Source organism: Stenella coeruleoalba (assembly GCF_951394435.1).
Source record: "Stenella coeruleoalba genome assembly, chromosome: 13".
Taxonomy (NCBI): Eukaryota; Metazoa; Chordata; class Mammalia; order Artiodactyla; family Delphinidae; genus Stenella; species Stenella coeruleoalba.
In genome coordinates this window covers 36,303,986-36,317,566 of record NC_137159.1, presented here as the reverse complement: position 1 = coordinate 36,317,566, position 13,581 = coordinate 36,303,986, and the positions used below count along the sequence as shown (strand labels likewise).

The window sequence follows — 13,581 nt, the reverse complement described above, 5'->3', positions numbered from 1 at the left end:
TTTGCTACACTTTTTCTAAAACTATGATTTTGAGGTCACATAGATGGAATGCTCCTTTGTACTCTTGCTGCTGTCTGGAAATATTTGTTTTCATCTTATGGATTAAAGAGAGCTCAGAGTTCTATAGTTTAATAAGTTCGACCCAGATAGTGATGAACAGCTCATGCTTCACCCGTACCATTCTGATATAATACAGGACATCCAAATATGCCTTTTGAAATTCTGATTAGCTCAGGGCAGGAGAGTTTGAATCACTTATCTTACATTCCACTTGCTGTTAGAGGAGATTTCTCCCAGGTTCACCTCATATACACACACCACCTGGGGGGAAAAGAATCAAGAAATATTTTCCCTCACAGCAAAGTTGAATAAATGTTAACTTCCTTCCTTTGCACGTGAACAGTTAGATAGCCCTCATCTTACCAAATGTCAGCTTCTCCTTCCCATGGGATGATTCCCCTCATCTTCCCAAGGTCTTCACTCCGCAAGGAGTGAAGTCCTTCTTTTTCTGCTGCTTTGGTACCTCTCTCTCTCCTGAATCATTCCCATTCACAAAGAAAATACACATGAAAAATTCCCATCCTCTCATATCCCCTGGCTACAGCCCCACCTCCCTGTTTCCCATTGTACCCAAATTTCTAGAATACTCTGCCCACTGCCGAAGCCTCTGCCTTCATGGCACCACTGAAATGACCCGTCTCGGGGTCCCCAGTGACTGCCCAAGTGCAATGGTTGTGTTTTTGTCCTAATCTTTTCTCTTTTTTTTTTGCGGTACGCGGGCCTCTCACTGCTGTGGCCTCTCCCATTGCGGAGCACAGGCTCCGGACGCGCAGGCTCAGCGGCCATGGCTCACGGGCCCAGCCGCTCCACGGCATGTGGGATCTTCCCGGACCAGGGCACGAACCCGTGTCCCCTGCATCGGCAGGCGGACTCTCAACCACTGCGCCACCAGGGAAGCCCTGTCCTAATCTTTTTTGATCTGACCATTCCCTCCTCCTGGACCCTAGCTTGGCTTCCAGGTCAACCTATCTGCTGGTTTCCTTCCTTCCTCCCTCCCTGCCACCATCTGCTTAGCCTGTTCCATCCAACTTCATATGTTGGGACAAATGGAGGGTTTTGTCTCAGCCTCTGTCCGCCTCTACCTATGTCCTCCCTGGGTCATCTCATCAGTGCCCAGGGACTGAAATTCCCTCTTTATGCTGCTGACGCCCAAATTTCTACCAACTGAGACCTCTCCAGTCCAAGACTGGCTCACAGAACTACCTGCCATTGTGGCTTCTCCTTGGTCAGTGTCTCAAGGATGTCTCACAGCCAACCAATCCAAAACCAGGGCTGATCTGCATTTCTGAGCATTTGGAAATTAAACGAATTTATTCTTGTCTTCATCCTGGGTGATAATGCCTGCTGCTAAAATCTGTGTGTGTGTGTGTGTGTGTGTGTGTGTGTGAGAGAGAGAGAGAGAGAGAGAGAGAGAGAGAGAGAGAGAAGTGTGGTTTGGGTGTGTGACCTAGAGTTCTATCCTCACTCGCCATGTGTACAGTATCCTGATAGGCAGCTGTGTGTCATTTTCCCTGGGTTTATTTCTATTGGACTATTTACCCTTTTCCTACTGATTCCATGATATTTTGAATCATGACTTCCATGCCCCAATACCAACAAAAGTCCACTTCCCACATATTTCCTGGAATGTTGGAAAATGTTCTATAAACTATGATGATTGCCTTGCTGGGACCACGGGGCCAGGTCATACCCTTTCAGTGGGACTTGAGAGAGGGTTTCCCTGAAGGGAAGAGATGTTCTCACTGCCATTCAATCACAGAAGAATTAGTTCTGTGCCTTAGATGTAAGTTAGGGAAACCATAATCTCTCTGGGTTCAAGGCCTGAGGACACTGAAAAGGCTAGTAGTGGGCAGGTTCCTGAGTTACATGAACATAAAACAACATTTGAAAGCTTTTTTGTGTGTCATCTTACTCACTTGTCCATCTCCCACCGTGGCTGTCCCCTAAGGTCCTAACTCATCAACCATGAAGTTTCCAACAAGGGGGATTCTCTGGTGCAAGACCACATGAGAGGGGCCGTGAAGCTCTGGCCCATAGCTCTCCATCCTGGTATGCTGGAATTACAGTGGGAACTTTAAAAAGTGCTAAGGGCGGAGACCTTCCCCAGAAACTCTGATTTGCATGGCCTGGGTGTGGCCTGGTTTTCAGTTTCCCAGGTGATTCAGATGCACAGCAAAGTTTGAGAGCTCAACTCTGGGACACACTGGCACCAGCTTCACAAGGTTTTTCTTCACCACAGATGATTTCTAGCAGTAGGATTTCAGCTCCAGAGAGGCTTGCATCTATCACATGGTACCTTCCTGTAATGTTCAGTGTAGATTTCTCTTTCCCAGTAGACTGTGAGTACTTTGAAGACTGGGGCTGTGTCACTGCATCTGCTTCTCTATGTCCAGTATACCCTGGCGCTCAATAAATGTTAGCTCAATGCATAGGTGCACGTCCCAAGTAAGGTGAAGTGGATGGCTGCCCCCAGATACCATGCCCTGGCATTCAAGTTCACCTTCAGAGACCCCACACCACCTGCTGCACATTGGGTGTGTACTTTGCATCACAGTACATTCCAGACTCGGTCCCCAGGTTCCCAAGCGGGGCAATCCGTGTAGAATTGCTCTGCTGCTGCCTCCTCCACAGGGCAGGAAACTCACCACAGCAGGTTAGCTCCCTATTTGCTATGGCTGGGGACTGTCCGCCAAGAACGTTTCATCAGCCACTCTAAGCCTGCTCTCCCACTGGCCCAGGAATGTGGTTCCCTGAACGCTGGAAGGTCTGCAACCAAATGGGTGATTCTGAGAAAGCTCCTAGATGCCGTGGAAGCAAGTGTTTCGTGAGGGATGGTTTCTCTTTGGGATGTGTCACTGGTTTGACATTGTCAGCTGTCATTCTCTGAGTCTCAGGATGACATCATCTAGCTCAGGTCTCTGGGTGTGGTAGGAGGTGGTGCTGGCATTGTTTGTGTTTGGTTTTAGGCAGCTCCATTCCTTGGGACTGAATCCTTCAGAATGGGGTGTCTTAACCCAGGGCTGATAGATGGGTCTTGGGGAGCAGGGCCCATGACTCCCTGAAATTATATATGGGGTATTGCATCTGTAGGCTTTAAGCACATTTCTCTAAAGAGAGAGCCCTCTAATTTTCTTCAGATATTTTAAATTGTCCATGAAACTGCAAAAGTTTTGGCCCATCAACTTCCCACTGTCTTCCCCACAGTTTTAACTTTCCGCTGTTCCTAGAAGGCCTTGAGCGGGTAAGTTCTAACATCATTCCGGCACAAGGTACAGAATGAGGTTATCTGGGTTAGACCAGCCTCTGTGGACACAGAAAGAGACTATGGGTTACTTGGTTTTCTGAGAGCGTGAAAGGTAGAGGAGCATATTAGTGGCCACCTGTCACCCTCTATCTTGAACATTGATGTGTGTGAGAGAGAGAGAGAGACGGTGTGAGAGTGTGAGTGTGTGTGTGTGTGTGTATGAGTGTGAGAGAAAGTGTGAAAGAGTGAGAGTGTGTGTGTGAAAGTGTGTGAGTGCATGTGTGTATGATATGAGAGTGTGAGTGTATGAGAGTGTGTGGGTGTGTGAGGGAGTGTGTGACTGTATGTGTGTATGAGAGTGTGTGTATGAGAGTGTATGAAAGTGTGCGAGTGTGTGAGAGTGTATGGGTGTGTGAGGCAGAGTGTGTGTGTGAGAGAATATGTGAGAGAGTGTGAGACGATGTGAGTGTGAGAGCGAGCGAGCGCTGCAGTCCTCCTCCCACTGAGCGTGCGTGTCACACGACAGGCGGCCGTATCTCATGTGCCTGCCTTTCCGTGTTCACAGCCCTAGTTTTCCCAGGCTCTGTGACACTCACCCAGCATGACTGGAATCTCCTCCAAGACGAACCTGCTGCCACCAACACCCCCACCCCTGTCCACCCTGAACTCCTCACACAGCGCCCCAGCCCCATCACCCGGTTCTCTAGGTCCGGCTGGCTTTATTTTCAGCAGGACGCACGCCCGCTCCCCTCCTCCTCCCCCTCCCCCTCCCCGGGCAGGGGCCGCGGATGAAGCGAAGCCTTGTTCCCACCGCAGAGCGGTGGCCCCAGCGCTTGGCCCCACCTCCTCCGCGGTGGAAACAGTGGCCGGCGGCTCCATCTCCTCCGCGGTGTAAACAGTGGCCGGCGGAGGACTGAGGCCGGGAAGGCAGCGCCCGACTCAGAGAAGTTGGGGGAGGGCAGCCAGTGCTGGAAACGCCAGGCCTGCTCCCTCTCTGCTCTGGGCCCACCAATGTCCTGGGGAGAGCGCGACGCTGGAGGCCTCCCTCACTGCCTGGGGCGGGCAGGGGGTCGGGGGACATCAGCCTCTAACGTGGCCTCTTGGCTCACAGCCTTGTATTCCCTACCCGAGGGCTGGCAGCCCTCCCTCCTCACGTCCCTGGTGCTGGGGTACTAAAAAGGCAGCATGGTGCCAGGGGGCACTTTTCTTGGCAGATGCCGGGCCCTGAATTCGGAGAAGTAGGTCTCACGTGAGGAACATGGAAATCCTGGGCTTTGTTATGAAACTGACTGTGGGGCCCGAAGCCTTGTATTCTCTCCTTGCCCATAATTTTCTGTGTTTAAACCCCACGCATGTATGAGCACCTACTTAGGTACATAGGGGACCGTAGCTGGCGCCTGCCCTCAAGGAGACCGCAGTGTACTGTGGAACACATATCTGCGCACAAGAATAACGACTATCATTTCAAAACGGTAGCTGGCATTTAGGAAGTGGGGACCACACCAGATATATGTGCTTCGCACGTTACACGGATGACCCGTTTTCATCCTCACAGTACCCCTGAAGCAGGTACTGCTGTTACGAGAGTTTACAGAGGAAAGTAAAGCTCAGAGAAGTTAAGTGACTTGCTCTAGGTCACACAGTAGGTAAGTGGCTAAGCCAAGCATCAAGTCCAAGTCCAAGCCCAAGTCCATCTCCAAAGCCTGTGACTGAACCACTGCTATGAGCTCCCCCATAAGGATGCCAGGCAACCTGAGCAGCCCCAAGAGTGGCACAGGCAGTATGTGATATGGGTATTCAGAAGAATGAAGGAAACAGGTGATAAGAGGAAGGGGACAGAGCAGAGTGGGAGGGGGAATTATAATTCTGGAAAAGAACGCCTTGGACTCTGCCCTGAAAATCCATTAGTTCCACTGAAAACTTGATATTGAAAGGGTGCCTGTGGTGATCTCAAAAGCTGTGCCCAATCTCTCCAGTCTGACAGGCCATCCCAGCCACCAGTGTGGGAACCCCTTGTCTGCTCCCAGGCCCCACCCATTGCAGACGATTCCCAGGGGCTCTGAGTATTCTGATGGTGCGCCAATGCTCCACCCCATCCTCCCAGATCCCTCTGTGCGGGCTTTGCTTTTAACAACCTGCACCTGTGGCTTCCTTAAAGGCCCGCCCTTGGGCTAATGGAGCCACTTTCTCCTTCAGGAGCTGGAAGCCCTGGGAATGTGTAAACCCCATTGCCAGGGTCACCTGTAGCCGTGGATGACTGTAGGATGAATGCTCAGCAACCTTCCCTAAAGGTGGTACAGACACTGAGGGATGATTTCCACTCCGGAGCTCCTCGGGGCCCGGCTGGAGCTGGGCTTCATCTCAGGTCATATCCGTATCCCTGCCCTGCCTACTTCCCTGCTCCCACGAGAAATTTCTCGTGCACACACACATCATCACGTGCGCACAAACCTCATCTCAGGGTCTGCTCCCAGGAACCAGACTTAAGACAGTGTGGCTGTGAAGTTCCAGCAACATCTCTGGGGAGGCTGAGTTGAGTTGAGCTGACAGGACACCACGCCAAGCCTGAGGCTCCAGGGACATTTGTGGGTCAAAGAACCCCTAAAGGAAGAGGGAGAGCTTCTGGAGAGCAGGGCAGGGACGTGGACCGACTTTCACCCCTCCCACAGGAGCGCCTGTCTACGACTGCACATAGCTACGACTTCTGGGGTGGCCGTGGGCCTTCCTCTCAGAGAAGGGACTCTGCTCTCCTGCCCTGCTCATTCCCACGTCACACGCATGTAAGGGGCTCAAGTTATCGGGAACAGAGGAGGGGAAACGAGGTGACTCCTGAAGGATAGAGAAAAGGTGAGGGAGAATATTCTTGGGAGAGGAACAAGATGAACACTGAGGAGGAGGTCCTCTTGGGTCTCCCATTCATCAGTGGAGCTAGACCTGGGGCCACGGCCTTGCAGCCTGCTCACTGAAGGTCAGACCCCTCTAGGCCACCTGCAGAGCCCTCAGCCCACAACTGGGACAGACACTGAATATGAGCCTTTTCTTCCTTCAATAAATCCTACTCCTGCCAACCATGGCACACTAAGGTGAGAGGAGGTGGTGATTCCCACGGGGGTTACCTCACCTGAGGAGCCATGTTCCCTGAGTTTCAGGTACAAAGACTCTGATGAGAAGACACACAGTGATTAGGACTCCCTCTTTGGAGATTCCACATCACCCCCTGCACACACACACACACACATACATGCACACACATGCATGCACACACACACACGCACGCACGCACGCACACACACACCCTTCCTGTATTCTCTCAACCGTGCGTTGACCTCAGTCAAGGCCAGCTGGGTCGAGGCAGGTGACCGGGCCTTGAGGCCGGTTGTAAAGCCAGACTTCGGGGTGCCTGCGTTTTCCTGCTTGAGTAAAGCCCTATCTGGCAGCCTGACCCAGATAAACACCAGCTCAGGTCACAGGAAAAGTGGTGGGGTTGGGAGAAAGAACGTGGAGCACCACAGGGCCTTGAGACCTGGCTGACAGTGGTGGGCCCCTCCCCTGCTCAAATCATCTCGACTCTCACTCCACATCTGCTCAGAGACTGTGACCTGCTGCCTGCGGAATGCAGCTGCCTCCCTCCACAGCCTTGCGCAGGAGAGGAACAGCTGTTTCACCTCTGGGGAGGAGTCTCTCCCTTGGCCCCAAAGGGATGCTGTCTCCTGCCTTCTTCCTCATTCCTGCAGTTTTGGCAATTCTCCCTCCCTGGGTGATGCTAGGTGTGGCCTTCATTGGAGATTATCCTCCACTCATGGGTGTTTATCCATCATGAACCAGGAACGTGCTTCCTCCTCTCAGTCTGGGAAGGTCCTAAGGTAGTGTACAATTCCTCCTCCTTCGTCAGAACTTCCACTGATACTTCCCACAGCCAAACTCAGGCCTCAGAGTAGGCTGCGAAAATCTTCAGCAGGAAAGGTAGAGTTCCTAGTGATATATTTCCCTCCATTCAGGAAAAGCAGTAACTTCAGATTCTCTCAGTAATAACTCAGTTGACCCTTAGGGCCATCGTGGACTATTGTGTAGGTGGCATACTGCACAAGTTTGCCCTGCTGAAGGGATGAGTGGAGGCTGAAACTCAGCCAGAGCTTTCTTTGCCAAGCCATATACTCTGGTATGAGACTGCATCCTTTTTATTCCTTTGCACAAAACCCCTCTTTGCTCACTGGGCTGTGTACCTAGAAGGGACACCTTTTCCTAATTCATACAAAGGCTCCCTATAATCTAGCTTCTGACCTGGCAACCTTGCTTCCCTCATGCGCTGCCTAGAAATGTTCTCATCTTTGCAGTCTCAAAAGACAACGTCTTTCTCTTTTCATCTCTCCCCCTTCTGTCTGAGGTCGGTCTAATAGAATCAGAGACCAACAGTCTATCCCTGTCATTGAGAAAATAATGCCCACGTGCTTTCTCAGATTCTCCATCCTCAATGAACAGTAGCCCCAGCCGCGCTGGACAGAACTGTCAATACTGGTTTGCCCATCCACTCGGCCTGGTCTTTCTTTTCCTCCCACAGTGTCCAGCAAGATCATTTCTTATGAGACTCTCTCCTGGGAAGGTAAACAAAGATGAGCCTGAAAAGATCCCCCTGATCCTGTTGCAGACTTAAGAAATGGCAGGTGGAGTTCGTGACCAGCCTGGCTCCAATTCCCCTTTGCTCTCCTATGTAATACTTATTTCCCCTTGTCGGGTCTGGCCCTGCTAGGCTGTGAGCTGGAACTAAGCACTGCAGCTGGGGCCAGTGCCCAGCACAGAGAAGAGCTCAAACAAAATTGTAGAAAGGGCCTGCCAGGTACACTCCCCTCACCAGCTTCAGTCTGTCTGATGCAGTGAAGGCACACTTATATCTCAAGCCCAGTTAGAAACCAGGTCCATGAAGAAGTGGGCTGATTTCTCAGTGTGTCTTTGTCTTCTTGAGCTTGCTGTACAAGCGAAAAAAGAACAGTTTCTCCTGACCAATGAATGCAAGAACTTTATGCTGGGGAGAGGGTAGAACAGAAAGAGTAGCATTTTGACACCAGGGCTCAAGTCTTCTTTGGGGATGAAGATAATACGTGGCCTGTTTGATTCACGCAGTTGTAGGACCAAGTGTGGTGGAAACGCTCTGTTAAGCCCTCAAGTGCTGAACTAATGAGAGTTGTTATTACTGTAGCTCTAATCCTTCTGCCCTCCATCCTGTCCTGTCACGGAGAGAATATTGAACCTGGAGAACCTCTATATTTGTAGAAAAATCTGTCTCCCAAAACATGATTGTTTTCTCCTCATTAAGACTTTTATTAGCAGTTATGGAAAGTTTCATGAGCTTGGCTTTGAACCTTCTAAATTAGCAGTGATTTTTCTGCTGCTGTCTCAGGAGGCTTCAGCAAAAACAATCAGTCTGGGTTTGTTCTCCCTCCTCCCTTGCAACTACAGCCCTGAACCTTCAACCCAGCACTTGCTCTACAACGTGACCCAGTGGAGCCCAGAGGATGTAAAACACCTTTGGGAAAGTGTGTTTTTCACAATCCAAATAGGCAAACTTCACCTGCTGAGAAACAATTTAAGTTGCTGTCGCTAAAGAGAAGAAAGATAAGGGGACTGAGGTCAATCACACATCTAGCCTTCTATGCCAGGCACTGTACTAGGTAGTTCAATGTTAACACATTTCATTCTCAGACCAAAATAAAGAGAAGTGTCCTTATATTATATAAAAGGAAAGTGAAGCTTCAGTTAAGTAGATTTCCTGAGGTTACATACCTGCAAGATGGTGATTAGGTTTTGAGAGAAATGTTTTTGACTTCAAAAGTTGTCGATAACACACTCATCATACACAGAGTGGCGAGGCTGATTTAAAGATTTTAAAACTGGAATGACAAGAAAGGAAGCGGGGTGGGCTGGTGGCGGGGCTAAGAGCCTGGAAAATGACCATTACCTTAAAGGTGCCAGGGGTTTTTTAGCCTCTAGAGGTGGATACTTCTTTTCACCTTTGGCGAAGAGTACTCCTTGGTTTGGGGACTATCATCACGGGAATGGGCTTCCTGGTGCTGAGAGGCACTTGCAGGAATTGAGGAGAATGGTTTCATGAGAGACTTGGGGGACCTGGCTGTGGGAGCTGCTTCTTGAACCAAGGCAACAAGCTTGGCACAGATAAGAGGAGATACCAGGGCCACCCCTCGGGGTCTCTGTCTATAAAAAACATATGGTTTAAAAACGTATTACTAAATTCACAGGTCCGTGTTAGATATAGCCATGTATCCATGAAGATTTAGAATAATGGGTAGGAAAGAGGTACTTCTGTTTGTGCTTATCGTTCAATCAGTAAAGCTGCTTACCCGAAGATTCTTTGTAAAGTTCAAGCACCCAAAAGGGTAGCAACACAATTATTTCTCACAGTTCCATGGTGCTTTGGAAACCTTTGTAATTAAACAGTACAGGTTTCTTACTTCCCTAATACTGTTGTTTAATACTGGTTATATCATTACTCATGATGCTGCATCATTCATCATGCCACCTGCTGCCAATCACTCTCTCAAAGGCTGTTCTGTGCTTCCTTGATGATGACCACAAATGGAAGTTTTATTCAGAGTATGCAGATGAATGTAAACAGTAATTTGTTTTCTAGTCATGTTAAATTATTGATAGGAATTTTATAGTGAAAGCACAGAAACACACTTCTGATTGTGTCTTATCTTAAACTCATTAGTCTAAATCACCGCATTCCTAGAATGTGATCTCTTTCAAGAGGATACATCTCTAAAGACAGCCTCTTCAGCAAGTGGTGCTGGGAAAGTTGGACAGCCACGTGTAAAGCAATGAAGTTAGAACACACCCTCATACCATACACAAAAATAAACTCAAAGTGGCTTAAAGATGTAAATATAAGGCATGACATCGTAAAACTCCTAGAAGAGAACATAGGCAAAACATTCTCTGACATAAATCGTACCAATGCTTTCTTGGGTCAATCTACCAGGGCAACAGAAATAAAAGCAAAAATAAACAAATGAGACCTAATCAAACTTATAAGCTTTTGCACAGAAAAGGAAACCATAAACAAAACAAAAAGACAACCTACAGACTGGGAAAAATATTTGCAAATCATGTGACCGACAAGGGCTTAATTATCAAAATGTACAAACAGCTCATACAACGCAATAGCAAAAAAAAAACCCCAATCAAAAAATGGGCAGGGCTCCCCTGGTCGCGCAGTGGTTAAGAATCTGCCTGCCAATTCAGGGGACACGGGTTCGAGCCCTGGTCTGGGAAGATTCCCACATGCCGTGGAGCAACTAAGCCCGTGTGCCATAACTACTGAGCCTGCGCTCTACAGCCCACGCACCACAACTACTGAGCCCATGCACCACAACTACTGAAGCCCGTGCGCCTAGAGCCCGTGCTCTGCAACAAGAGAGGCCACTGCAATGAGAAGCCCGCGCACCGCAACGAAGAGTAGCCCCAGTTCACTGCAACTAGAGAAAGCCCACGCGCAGCAGCGAAGACCCAACGCAGCCAAAAATAAATAAATTTATAAAAACAAACAAAAAAATGGGCAGAAGACCTAAATAGACATTAAGAGATTCCTCCCTCCCAGCCCTCTCTTCCTCTCCACCCCCAAAATACTGGAGCAAGAGGAAATGTAAGACCGGGTCCACCAACCCAGCTCCTCTAATGAGATCCACAGTGAACCACCGACAATCTCCCACCAGCCACAGTCCTACTTTCATTTCTGTGTCCTTACCTAGTTTCATAGGAAGTTTAGTGCCTTCTGCTTTTGGCCACCAGAAAACTCAGAGATACATTTGCTACCAGATATCTCAGGTGTATAAGACCCTGTCGTCCAGAGAATCTATTCTGATTGGTCTTTTCCCTCATCCTAATTTTATTCTGCATTTATATTTCACTAAGCACTGTGCATTTCCTATAAGCCACATTTAATCCTTTGTGGAATGAGGTGGGGTACGAATAAATAAATAAATCATAAAGCCTGACCTCGGAGCTAAACTGAAACCACCTACATGTCTTCTCTACCCCCACCCAGCAGAGGTGGCTGATACAATGGCTCCTTCTTCCTGCGAGTGCAGCTGCCTCTGGAGGTGATGCTTTCCAGCCTTCTCACCAGCACTTTGAATTTTCGCTTATTTATTCATTCAACAAGCATCTATTGAGTACCTAAAATATGTCAGGTGTGGCGGGAGATAAGCAAGTCCCTTCTCTTACAGAATCTATGTTATAGGGTGGGGGAAAGAGACAAACAAGTGAGTGAAAAAATAAATCACATGACTTTAGATAAGTACTATAAAGAATAATACATCAGGGTAGGGCAATTTATTGTTTTAGCTAGGATGGTCAGGGAAGGCCTCTGGGAGGGGCGATATCTGAACAAAGACATGAATAAAGGGATGGAGGTGAGCCAGTGGATGTTCTGGGGGAAGGATTTTCCAGGCTTCGGTAACAGCCATGCAAACGCTGTGTGATGACCCCAATGAGCTTGACCCATTCTGGGTGACACCTGACTATCGTCACCCTCTCCTTCACTAGCATTCTGGTCTAAGCCACCCCGCACCACTGCAGGGGCCTCCTGACTAATCCCCCTGCTTCTACTCTTGCTTCTCTTCTGTCTGTTCAGCACACAGCAGCCGGAGAGATCTTTTAAAATTATAAATCAGTTCACCCCACTGCCTTGCTCAAAAGGTTTCAACAGTTTCCCATTATACTCAGAATAAATTCCAAACTGTTTACCATAGCATATGAGGACCTACATGACCTGGTTCCTCATCTCCTACCACTGCTACTACAACCACCATCAACACCACCACCATCATTATGACCATCATCACCACCACCACCAACAACCACCACTACGACTTCATGCTACACCACAAAAAAGCCTCCATAATACTACTAGTTAATGTATACGTGTATATATGTATATACATACAAAGCTCCTATAGTATGGCAGACACTATTCTTAGCACTTTCCACATAATAGCTCATTTAAGCATCACATTTGAAATACAAATTTATATATAATTTATATAAATTTAACTTACATATAAATGTAAAGCTTCACATAATAGCCCACTTAAGCTTCAACAATGCTGAGGGGAAAGTACTATTATTATCATCATCATTATCCTCACTTTTTTTTTTTTTTTTTGACTGCGTTGGGTCTTCGTTGCTGTGTGCGGGCTTTCTCTAGTTGAGGCGAACAGGGGCTGCTCTTCATTGTGGTGCGTGGGCTTCTCATGGCGGTGTCTTTTTTTTTTTGCAGTACGCGGGCCTCTCACTGTTGTGGTCTCTCCCATTGCAGAGCACAGGCTCCGGACGCGCAGGCTCAGTGGCCATGGCTCACGGGCCCAGCCGCTCCGCGGCCTGTGGGATCTTTCCGGACCGGGGCACAAACCCGTGTCCCCTGCATCGGCAGGCGGACTCTCAACCACTGTGCCACCAGGGAAGCCCGCGGTGTCTTCTCTTGTTGCAGTTGCAGAGCACGGGTTCTAGGTGCACGGGTTTCAGTAGTTGTGGCACGTGGGCTCAGCAGTTGTGGCTTGTGGGCTCTAGAGCGCAGGCTCAGTAGCTGTGGCGCACGGGCTCAGTTGCTCCGCGGCATGTGAGATCTTCCTGGACCAGGGTTCGAACCCATGTTCCCTGCATTGGCAGGCGGATTCTTAACCACTGCGCCACCAGGGAAGCCCTAGCCTCACTTTATAGATAAGGAAACTGAGGCATTGAATAAATAATTTGTCCACGGTGAACTAGCTATCAAGTGGTATAGCCAGGATTCAAACCCAAGTGGCCTGGCCCTGGAGTCCAAGTGCTTAACCACTACTCTCTGTGGCCATGTTCCTGCAGTGCAGCTCTACCTCCTAAGCAAGGGTTGATGGGTGCAGTACCTGGTTAGGATGTTAAAGGGAGGGTCATGGCCTCCTTACCCCTTTCCCCCATCTCTCTGGCTGGGATGTAGATATGGTGGCAGGCCACCTTGGAGAAAGCAGGTGAAGGCAATAACTGAAGTTTAACAAAGCAAGAAAATAGAAGGAACCTGGGTCCCCAACAAGATGGAGCCCTTCTATCCATCCTGGATTGCTTAGGGGAGAAAGAAATCAACTTCTGCCTGGTTTAAGTCTCTGTTATGTCATGTCTTCATTACAACAGCTGGGTCAATATCTGTAATAATAAGTGGGCAAATCAACCTAGAAAACAGAGGTTTGCCGGTGGCACAGCTGCCTGTCCGCGTCTCAGAAGCTGTGATGTGC

At 48.9% G+C, this 13,581-nt stretch overlaps 1 long non-coding RNA gene across 1 annotated transcript in view; it reads right to left on the bottom strand.

The window, feature by feature from the left end:
• Nucleotides 1-259: 259 nt before the first annotated feature.
• The window catches only part of LOC307196317, a 30,631-nt gene continuing 17,309 nt past the window's right edge, over nucleotides 260-13,581 (bottom strand). Inside the window, exon 3 of the long non-coding RNA XR_013831109.1 lies at nucleotides 260-321. This is a non-coding gene — a long non-coding RNA (uncharacterized lncRNA). The remainder of the gene's footprint in view (nucleotides 322-13,581) is intronic.